The sequence below is a fragment of the Triturus cristatus genome, chromosome 10 (assembly GCF_964204655.1).
Source record: "Triturus cristatus chromosome 10, aTriCri1.1, whole genome shotgun sequence".
NCBI classification, from domain to species: Eukaryota; Metazoa; Chordata; class Amphibia; order Caudata; family Salamandridae; genus Triturus; species Triturus cristatus.
Genome location: NC_140593.1, coordinates 552568291 through 552578850, shown reverse-complemented (window position 1 = coordinate 552578850; position 10560 = coordinate 552568291).

The window sequence follows — 10560 nt, the reverse complement described above, 5'->3', positions numbered from 1 at the left end:
AGAAATATACAGAAGGCGCAAAAGAAGAGAAAGAAAACTATAATAAAGTAGAATACATTTTCGAAAAAAAACAGTTATTAAAATAAGGATGTCGATAGATATATCTAAATCAAAATAACCACCTCCTTCAATCAAAAAATTGCCATATTCGACCAAATCTTTGCAATGAGCGTATAGTTCTTGTTTTGGCTAATGCTGGTTCTCTTTCATATATGTCTTTCATAGAAATGAACCATTCATGAAAAGTAGGAAGATTGACGAGATCCATTATCTCGCAATGCAAAGACGGTCAGCTACTAGTACAATAGATAAAAAAACTCCTAATAGCAAGGTTATCACAAGCCTTTAGTTCACCAGCATAGTATGTAACCTTCTCCTAAACATCCCATAACATAGAGCAAGTTTAAAACATATGAAGAATATCAGCAGCCCTCTGCCCACATTTAGGACAGCATGTTTTATCCACCCCGCTCGAAAAAGTCCCGGTAATGGTTGCTGCCACGTACTGATTTTCTCAGGAGTGTAATATAGCATACAAATAGTGCGAAATTGTTGCAACTTTAGATTGACAGAATGAATAGAGTTATTTAGAGCCTCCAAAGCTAACACAATCCCGGAGGTATCCGTTGGTATACCAAGTATCTGGCTCCATTTATTAGCTAAGTGAACGGTATCAGCACTTATCAAATTACAGAGCTTTTTTTTTTTTTTTTTTTTTTGAAACCGTTTATTGCAGTTCGTAAAAGTTACAGGTATGGGCCTACAACCATCCGGCCGGCCGCTAGAATGACAAAAACATATTGCACACATACAGTAAAAGTCTCTAGGCAATGTAGAGCAGTGAAACAGGAGTAATCAATGGTGCAGGCCACACAGCTCCAAGCCCACAGTACGGTTCCCTTTTCTTGAAACAAAACAACACCAAAAAACCACACCCGCAAGGCAACCCGCGATCCAAAATAACAGCACGTGCTCCATAAGTGGGGGATCCAAACCAGCAGCAGAACTCTGGAGAGGGGAATGGGAATAGATCAGGGACTGGGGGACCGCGCGCCCGCGGCTGAGGGAGGGGGGCCGTCTAGGGAGACGGAGCAGGCGAGGCAGCCGGTAGCAGTGGTGGCTCACAAATACCCCCGCGGTAGGCGTTCCAGGGGCCCCAGATTTTCACCCACGCCCCAGGCGTACCTCTCGCCACATACACCACCTTTTCACGAAACATACACCAATCCATATGCTCTTTCCAGGCCGACACCGCAGGGGGCCTCTGGGATCCCCACAATTGAGCAATGTCGCGCTTGGCTATCATGTATCCCAGAGTCACCCACCGCGTCTGCGGGACCGAATAGTCATTCGGTTCCCATACATTCAGCAAGCATCTCCTCGCTTCAGGCAGCAGCGCAACACGCGTCACCACACGCAGGACCTCATGCACACCACGCCAGAATCGCTCCACCTTCGGGCACTCCCACAGTATATGCATGAAAGTCGCCAACGCACCACAGCCACGCTTACACATTCCGTCACCAGCAAAACCCATACGCAGAAGCCTTGGCCCCGTCACGTAAACCCGGTGAAGGATCTTGAGCTGGACGAAACGAAGGCGAGCCGGGATGGCCACCTCTTTCGGAGAGGCCACCGCGGAAATCCAATCCTCATCGTCCAGCTCCAGCCCGTCGGCAACCCAAGCCTCGCGGAGACTAGTCAGCAGGCACGATCTATCGTTGATCAGTTTTTTGTATATGAGGGAGATCGTGCTGTCCGGGACATGGCCATCTAGGACTCTGTCCTCCAGGGGGGAAGACTCCGGAATGGATGCGACATCCGGGAAGACGGAGCCCAGCGCATGGCGGACCTGTAGGTACCGAAAGTACTCACTGCCCTGCAGCTGGAACTCCGCCTGCAGCGTCTCAAAAGTTTTGAATCCCCCCCTCGTCCAGAGATCTCCCACCGTGCTGATTCCGATCGTGTCCCACTTCTCGAAGCCCTTCGACGTCCACAGGGAGCCCAACCTCTCAGACGCATACAGCGGTGACGCCCGGGTCAAACGGTCCTTCCACCCCATAGCTGCATTAGCCGCGTGCCAGACACGCACCATGACACGCGTCGGTCCCGTCAAACGGGAGTCGGGCGCGCCAGCGTAGAGCGCTCGATTGTAATCGCCACCGGGCAGGAGCATCTTATCCATCTCGAATGCCGGGTTCAAGGCGGGCCCGTAAAGGCCATGATTAATTGCAGCTAGTTGGGAGGCCCAGTAATACCGTTTAATGTCAGGGAGGGCGACCCCCCCATCGTACCACGGGAGCGTCAATTTAGCCAGAGCAATGCGCGGCCTCCCGTCCCAGAACAGGCGCCGCTGGAGGCCCTCCACCTCACGGAAATAGCGTGCCGGGACCAAGTCCATAGTATTCTGGAGGGCGTAGAGGAAGCGTGGCAGGGACATCATTTTAAACAAGGCCGCTCGGCCGAGCGGCGAGAGCGGCAGACGCCGCCAGCGCACCACGTCCTCCCTCAAACGCCGAAGGGGGGGTAACAAATTCCGCTCGTAGCGGGCCTCCGGGTCAAGAGTGATATAGATACCCAGGTACCGAAAACCTTGGGAGGCAATCTGGATCGGACAGTCCCGTGGTAGGGCCGGAGCCTCCCCGGAAAGCACATATACACAGGATTTCGCCCAGTTGATGACCAGGCCTGAGTTGCAACCGAATGAACGCAAAACATCAACCAGGACGATCAGTGATTTACGCGGGGAGGCGAGATACAGAAGGATATCGTCAGCATAGAGGGACACACGGTCCTCATGCTCGGGGGTCCAGCGGAGACCACGGATAGAAGGGTGCCACCGCAGCCACTCCGCCAGGGGCTCCAGGGCCAGGGCAAACAGGAGAGGCGACAGGGGGCAGCCCTGTCGCGTACCCCTCCCCAGCGCGAATGGGGCCGAGACTCGCCCATTCACTACCACCTGCGCCAATGGGCCCGAATATAGCAATTTGACCCAGCTAATGAAACCCGGGCCAAACCCGAATTTTGCCAGCATCGCCCAGATGTATGGCCATTCAAGCGTATCAAACGCCATGGTGGCGTCCAAGGACGCCAAGATGGCCGGCTCCCGCACAAATGGGACACGCGTGAGCACCCCGTGCAAGCGCCGCAGATTGAGCGCCGTGTTGCGGTGCGGTATAAAGCCAGATTGGTCTTGGTGGACCAAATCGCCCACCACGCCAACCAACCTGTTGGCCAACACCTTGGCGAGGATTTTGGGCTCCGCGTTCAAAAGCGAAATCGGCCTATAGGATGTGACCCGTTCACGGGGCCTCCCCTCCTTGTGGATCACCACAATTGTGGCTAGACGCTGGTCCGGCGGGAGGGAACCCCGCGAGCGGGCTTTCTTTTTAAATAATTTAACTTCTAAGTTATCTAGGATTTCTGTGTCGAAACTACTATTTTGGGGCCATTTTAAAACACCATCCTTCCTGGTGTATCGAATCCATACTTCATTATACGCAATGGGGCCTACGCCATGTTTCACATAAAGCTCATACGTTGGAGTTCCAATTGGAGGAACCGGACACGAATCCTCTAATCGGGAGTCCCTATTACAACCCAAACAAAACATATTTCCAAATATACTAGAACCAGACATCGTCGCTCACTAGTCTAGTTTCAAACTTCAAAGGATTATCGAATACGATAGTCTCGTGAATACACGAGTCCTTCGGCTTTGGCACTTGCAAGTTCCAAATCAAAGCGATCCCGAAGGGATACCAAACCAAACTAAGGACTGGGAGACGCTCCACTTATACTTAACTGAGGTATCGATGACGTCACCAGAAGACTCGTTAAATTGTTTCGCTCTACCAAATCATCAAGGGTCCAAAACAGGGCGATAGTCAGGGCAGCAGTCCTTTGTAGCCGTCGGGACGCGGAGAACCTCGCAGTAAAGACTTTCGGACCACGTCGACATGCAGGGGTCGATGAAGTGGCGGCCTTCCTCCAGAATTTTCACACGAAGCTCCTCACGAACCTCTGGCTTGGACCAGTACCGCTGAAATCGCCCCGTGTTGGGCGCCAACTGAAGTACTGGGTTTTTCAGAACCAACCCAGCGGTGCCAGGGGACACACCCGAAGACTTCGAGTTCTTCCTGTTTCGGACCACAGAAACACAGAGTCTTCTAGGTGAAGTCAAAGATCGTATTTATTGGCTGCAGACCAATCACAGGTATCCGAGAAGTACAACACGGTGTATGTTCTCAGGAGACTGCTCCCAACCAAAAACCAGTCTTTTCTTATATACAGAATATTACGCTCTGGGCAACACCGCCCCTATTTTACAAGTGGTCGTTCGCATATTTTCGCTTCAAAGAAAGAGCACAGTCATGATGATGATCCCACATTTCAGCTCGGTCAGCGCATAATTATTTACCCAGCGAGGCTCAGAACCTTCATCAGATATCAGCAGACCCCAATAAAACGGACACCTCCTCCTCGTAAAACAAGCCATAAAGTAGGAAACAGAGTCAGGTGTGAAAGGGATTAGTCAGGTGTCGCGTGAGATACACGACTTTATGATGTGTTGCGCCCTGATGCTAATCCCATAAGGCCGCAGTAAAAGGAACCGGCCGGGCAGGACTGACCTCGGGCAGCGGAGTCAGTTTGCATAGGTCACAAGGAAGTCAAAGAAAGATTGCGTGTCCTTTAGGCCTAGGCATGGCCTCAATGCGCAGCCTATGTGAGGGCAACCACAAAATGGTTACCCTTTTAAAATGGAACCCGAGGGTTCCCCATGTTGTATCGCATACACGGTGAATTCATCGGTGAAACATGACGAAAACACTCATACATACCGCATTAGCCATTTGCGGTTCGCTGATACCAAAATCGGCAGGGTAGGACCATGCTACCGACATGGTTCCGAAATTTACAGTACCACACCCAAGGTGACATAGACAAAGCAAGTGCTTAAGTCAGATGAACTAAGAAACTTAGAACTGCCTTGCAAGGCTCTGTGTGGCTTAGTAAATCCAGAGTAATGCAAGACAGCACAAGTTACTCTGCATTAGGAAGACGTTCCATGCGTGGAAGGTGGGAGATTTAAAGGGGACTGCGTTATTGTCAACTTTCGTTGGACTTTCATTGTTGGAGAGCTAATGCCCCAAGCCAAGATAGTCTTGATTCGCCCAGGTCCAATCCAACTACTGCCGAATTTTTTTTTTAACAGCGATCTGGAACTTTTAGCACCACAGCACATTCCAGGCAATAAGCCGTTTTGGAGCTTTATCATGCTAATACATTTTATTAACAAATTGATTTTTGTTCCTTTCCGACCTGGAAGAAAATGACCGACAGAGGGGTCATGGGTCAGACATGATTTAAAACTGTGCCCAGGCTGTGGCATTTGATCTACACTGTTTAGCAGTAGACCAATTCCCTAAGAATTCAGGGAGCTTTTTATCCAGCTAGTCCCTTGATGTCTTTCAGATATAAAACCAATAAGAACCTGCCTTTTGTTAAGGAAGTGCATGGGACAGTGGGTGTATCCGGTGGTCCATTTGGGGTAAAGTCTCCCTGTACAACGATACGCCATTGTCTTGCAGCTCAAGGGTTGCTGCAGGACAGTAGGCAATCTCTACCCGATGGATTTGAACTAAAACTGTTAAGTTTGACTATAGATGGTCTGTTATCCAAATTTCAGTCAGAGAACTGGATACATTTTATTAGCTAGTTTGATATTATCTTAGTGCAGGAGACATGGATATTGCATGATGTTTATTTTAATGAGTACATGCGGTAAACCTACCTGCGTCACCATCGGGTCCTCCCATTTGTTTCAAAGTCTCGATTATCTGCAATATTCATTCACTTTCTATTGAGGGGAGAGACTCCAAGCCTTTGACCTAAGATAGGGAAATACATTTTGAGATGGTACTTGTGAATCTTTATATCAATTAACTTTCTACCAATGACAAACAAAATTTTTGTAGACAATGTTGCCAACCGAAATACATTCTTGGGTATTGGGTTTAACCTTCTATTAGCAAGTGATTTTAATACCGAACTAGGTACATTATCAACGGGGACGTTTTGGCCAGTGTAAATAGCGACCATAATCTTTTAGCCATTTCTTTAGTTGTTACAAAGGAAGAGCATAAGACATTTGCCAGCCCGAGGTACTTTATTTCAACCAGACTCAGGACATCTGAAAAAATGTATATAATTTTGTGCGGTCGTCATTGGCGGTAATCGGGAATTGATCAGCTCTTGTTTGTCCCTTGACAACAATCCTCTACTACAGTTGTATGCAGGGGCACAAATGCTGGGCTCAGAAGAGAATTGGAGCATAAATCTAGGAATACAGAAGCAATAATACATTGTAGGAGAGAATGTAAGATGGCTCTTCAAGGGAGATACCCCGAAAATATAGGGGTTTGTGCTCATAATCCCACCACATCTGGGCAAGAGAGACGTTAATCAAACCTGATGTATGGGAAACAATTGTAAGCGATTTGTGTAGAAAAAAAATGAATTAATCCCTACTCATGGGTAACATAATCTCAACCTGTATCTTTTCACGCAATTCACAACCCATGAGCCTTAAAGAGAGAGCGGCAGATATCCAGACTGAGAAAGAGATGGGAAAAGTTGATCTATTCTTGTAAACTAAAAGATATCCATGTTTTTTGGTATGTGGGACTCAGCAGACAACCAAGTCTGTGATTATATTTATATCAAGGGCATTTTTTTAAAAACAATGCAGCCCATTTTCCACATAGGAAATGGTCATTTAGGAAAATAAATTCTTTAAAAACGTTTTTTAAGAGCTGGCAGTGGACGGCTTCTTACTTCCAAACAAACTTTTATTTACTTTTAAAAAGGGTAAGAGGTCCCATTAAAACCCCTTTTGCTTTGCGAATGGGTTACCACCTCCTTTGAGGAGTCGCTAACCTATTAATGGTTTACAACTGAAATTATGGTCACAAAGCATTGATTCATAGCATTTTGAATCGCAATTTAGAAGGGAGGCCCTAAACACACCCCTTCCAAATTGCAATTCATTATGTATTTCTAAACCCATTTTGCGAATTGGTAAGCACTTACTGATTTGCAAAATGAGCTCAGTACATTTAAAAAAAAAAGCCATAATTAGTCACAAATGTTATGATTTAGCGAATCTCAGGCTTAGCAACTGCTAAATGGCTTCGTACATCTGGCCCATATTTCTTGTAAACGTTGTGCCACCTTCTCTTCAGTCAGTAAAGAGCTAGAGCGGATTCCGTTTTTGGTGTTGCACCATACACATTTTTCTCACCCATATTTGTGCCCCATTTTCACCCATTTGGTTGTCCACCTCCAATTGATTTGATCCTCACCCTGTGCCCTCTCTCACAATCTCAGTTCTAGCCCTGACTCTTTGCTGCACCATTAAAATGAATTTGACCACTAACTTTTATCTGCTGCTGCGGTTTCTCCATTACTCTAAGTTGTGTTGACCTGTTGTCATTCACAACCTGTCCATTTCATAAAGGACAGTGGTAGTCAAAAATCTGCTCATGTAGGATAGGATTAGTTATAGATTAAAGAGAAATACATAACTTTGCAGGGATTCACAGAAGATTCCAAAAGTCTGGAAATGAATGTCAGTCATAGATTTCTGGGAGTACTCACGTACATAACATTTGCAAATGCAGAATTTCCAACTAGTGGAAATTGTTACGTTAAAAAATTAGATACAAACGTGCATTATTGTATTTAACTTTTATTTGCCTGTCCACAGACAAAAATATTTCGCCTTTAAAAAAAATCTTTCTGATACAACCCATAAGAAAAGAGGGTGTTTCTTCCTCTTTTCCAAACTGCAAATATTTTTAGTCGTGCCCTTGACTGAAGTAAATCTGTAAGTGTTCCAGTATGGGAAACTACCTGTAAGGGCTGTTAGAAGTTTGTGGATGCTGGCCTACATCTGCAGGTAGTACCTCTGAAGAACCCGCACTATCCCTACAGTTGTTATTGTGGACATTTGAAGACAGCTGATGAAATTTGCTCCACTAATTTGAATTTAGGTTTGTGAATACTATCGAGACCCTGGTGATTAATAACAGGAAGTGCCCCCCGCCCCCGTTCATATGCTATGAACGTCTATAACTGCCTAATCATCGAACTTTCCAAACTCTCTACAAATGGAATTATTATTATTATTCTATTGTTTTTTTAATAGCTTAGCCCTAAGAAAGGCCACTTTTGATATGTTACAAACAATTATTTGTGAGATCAATTATTTCGAGATCGCACATTACAATTCCTTTCTAGAGTACAGATCGAGCTCTGCTGTCTGGGACTTAGGCGTGTCGCACATTGATGATCCCTCAGTTGGTAATGCAAAGAGAGCAAGCCTTCCACTGTACAGGATTTTTTGCAGAAGACTGAACATATAGAAAACTGGGAATGTGAATGCAAAGGCATTATCAAGTCCCTGAAAGCAGCTTCACTTTTATACTTTCACAGGAACACCCTTAGGCGTTGTCAGATATCTGAAAGTTAGTTAGATTCCTCACCTTAGAATATCCCCAGGCGTCAGACTGGATCCGGAAGATTTTTCGTCAGCAATACCCCTTGCGCGTCGCTAGGCGTCGTCTGCGGCTCCGCGTCCGTCGTCGGCGTCGTGCGCCGGAATGACGTCGTCGGAGTACTTGGACGCCGCCCTCGCGCGCTGACGTCAGTTCTTCTTTTTTCCGCGCCAGTAAGCGCAGATCCGGGAGAGCTACCCCTTTAGTCACTTTTTGACTAACTTTTTTTGATCCTTTTTGATCTTGTCTCGACTCCGGTGCCGGTAGGATGCCTGGTTTTAAAGCCTGTGCTGACTGCAACCGCTTGATGTCGGTTACGGACCATCACCGCCGGTGCCTTTACTGCTTGGGCCTCGACCACGACGCGGCGTCGTGTGCGGACTGCAAGGCCCTGACCTCGAAGGCTAGACGGGAGCGGTCCCGAAAGCTTCTCGAGCTTCGCCACTCGGTTCCGCGCCCCTCTCGATCCCGGTCCAGGAGGAGGTCCAAGGATCGGTCGCGGAGCCGCAGCCGTCGTCATCATCGATCGTCTGGCTCCAAGTCTTCGGGTAAGTCGAAGCACTCCAAGAAGTCCAAGAGGCGACACCGCTCTTCGGACTCCCCTCGCCGGTCGCGCGACTCGGCCGAGGGTCAGGGTGGTTCCACCCCCGCGGCTCCAGCGGAGCCGTAGGCGCCGCGCAAGTCCCCATACCCGCCGGTCCCTGGGACTGACGCGACGCCGGCGGAAGTCAGTGCCTTCCTCTCGGCAATGAGGAACCTGGCTCCGCCGTCGACGCCCGCTGGCGCGCCTTCGGGCCCCGCGGACCCGACTGGGCAACCTTGCCTGCCGGCGGCTCCGGCCCCGGCGCCGGCTCCGGCCTCGACGCCGCAAGCGCCCGAGGGACCCGTTCCCGAGTCCCCGCCGACGCCGGTCGACCTCGTCACGCCTCCTCTGCCGGCGTCAACACCGGTACCACCTCCGACGCCGACTCCGCTCGACGTCGAGCCCCGGTTCAGCCCCGCTCCGGGCCCGGCGCCGTCATGGCGTCGATGGACGCCGCGTTTGGCGCCGCTGGAGACACATTTTGTCTATCTTCCGGCTCCGATCCTTCCTCCTGCATACCAGGAATCGGATGATGGGGGCGAATGGGAGGGATCCGAGGATCCTATGGCCGCTCAGGCTCAACTGTCACAGGACTGGGCAGATGAACTGGGGGAGGCCAGTGGTCTGGATACCTCTCCAGACACTGGATTCATCTCTCCTCCGACTGTGGCTTCGGAGGAGGGTGCTGCTTTCTCTGTGGTGCTGCGCAAGGCGGCCGCAGCCCTTGGGCTAGAGCTACCTGCCGTGGCTGTGAGGACTAACGTCCTCACTGAGGTGCTTCAGTCTGCAGAAAGCTCCACTGAGCCTCTTCTCCCATTCAACGAGGCCCTCACTGACGTTCTGTAGGGCACATGGTCCAAGCCCTCCACAGTTCCTCCTGTGGACAGGAACGTCGCCAGGCGCCACCGCCCTGCTCCGGGCGACCCCAGTTTTCTGTCCCAACACCCTACCCCGAGAGCCTGGTTATCCAGGCCTCTACCTCCCAATCCTCCTTCCCGACCTCTCCGCCGGACCGGGATTCCAAGAGACTGGAACAGTTCGGCAAAAAGCTGTTCTCCTCCCTTAGTTTGGGTCTGCGGTCTTTGAACACCGCCTGTCTCTTGGACCGTTATTCCCACTCTCTGTGGGATACGGTGGAGGACGTGCTGCCCCTGTGTCTGGAGGAGGTCCAGACACGACTTACCCAGGCTCTGGCCGATGGGAGGGATGCAGCGCGACATGCTATCCGATGTGGGCTTGACACTACGGACTCGCTGGGTAGGGCGATTTCTACCTCAGTGGCGCTTAGACCTCACGCCTGGCTGCGGTCCACGTCCTTTTCGGGCGATGTCCAGAGCACCCTCATGGACATGCCTTTTGATGGCACTCGCCTTTTCGGCGAGAAAGCGGACAGTGCGCTAAATCGCTTTAAGGACTCCC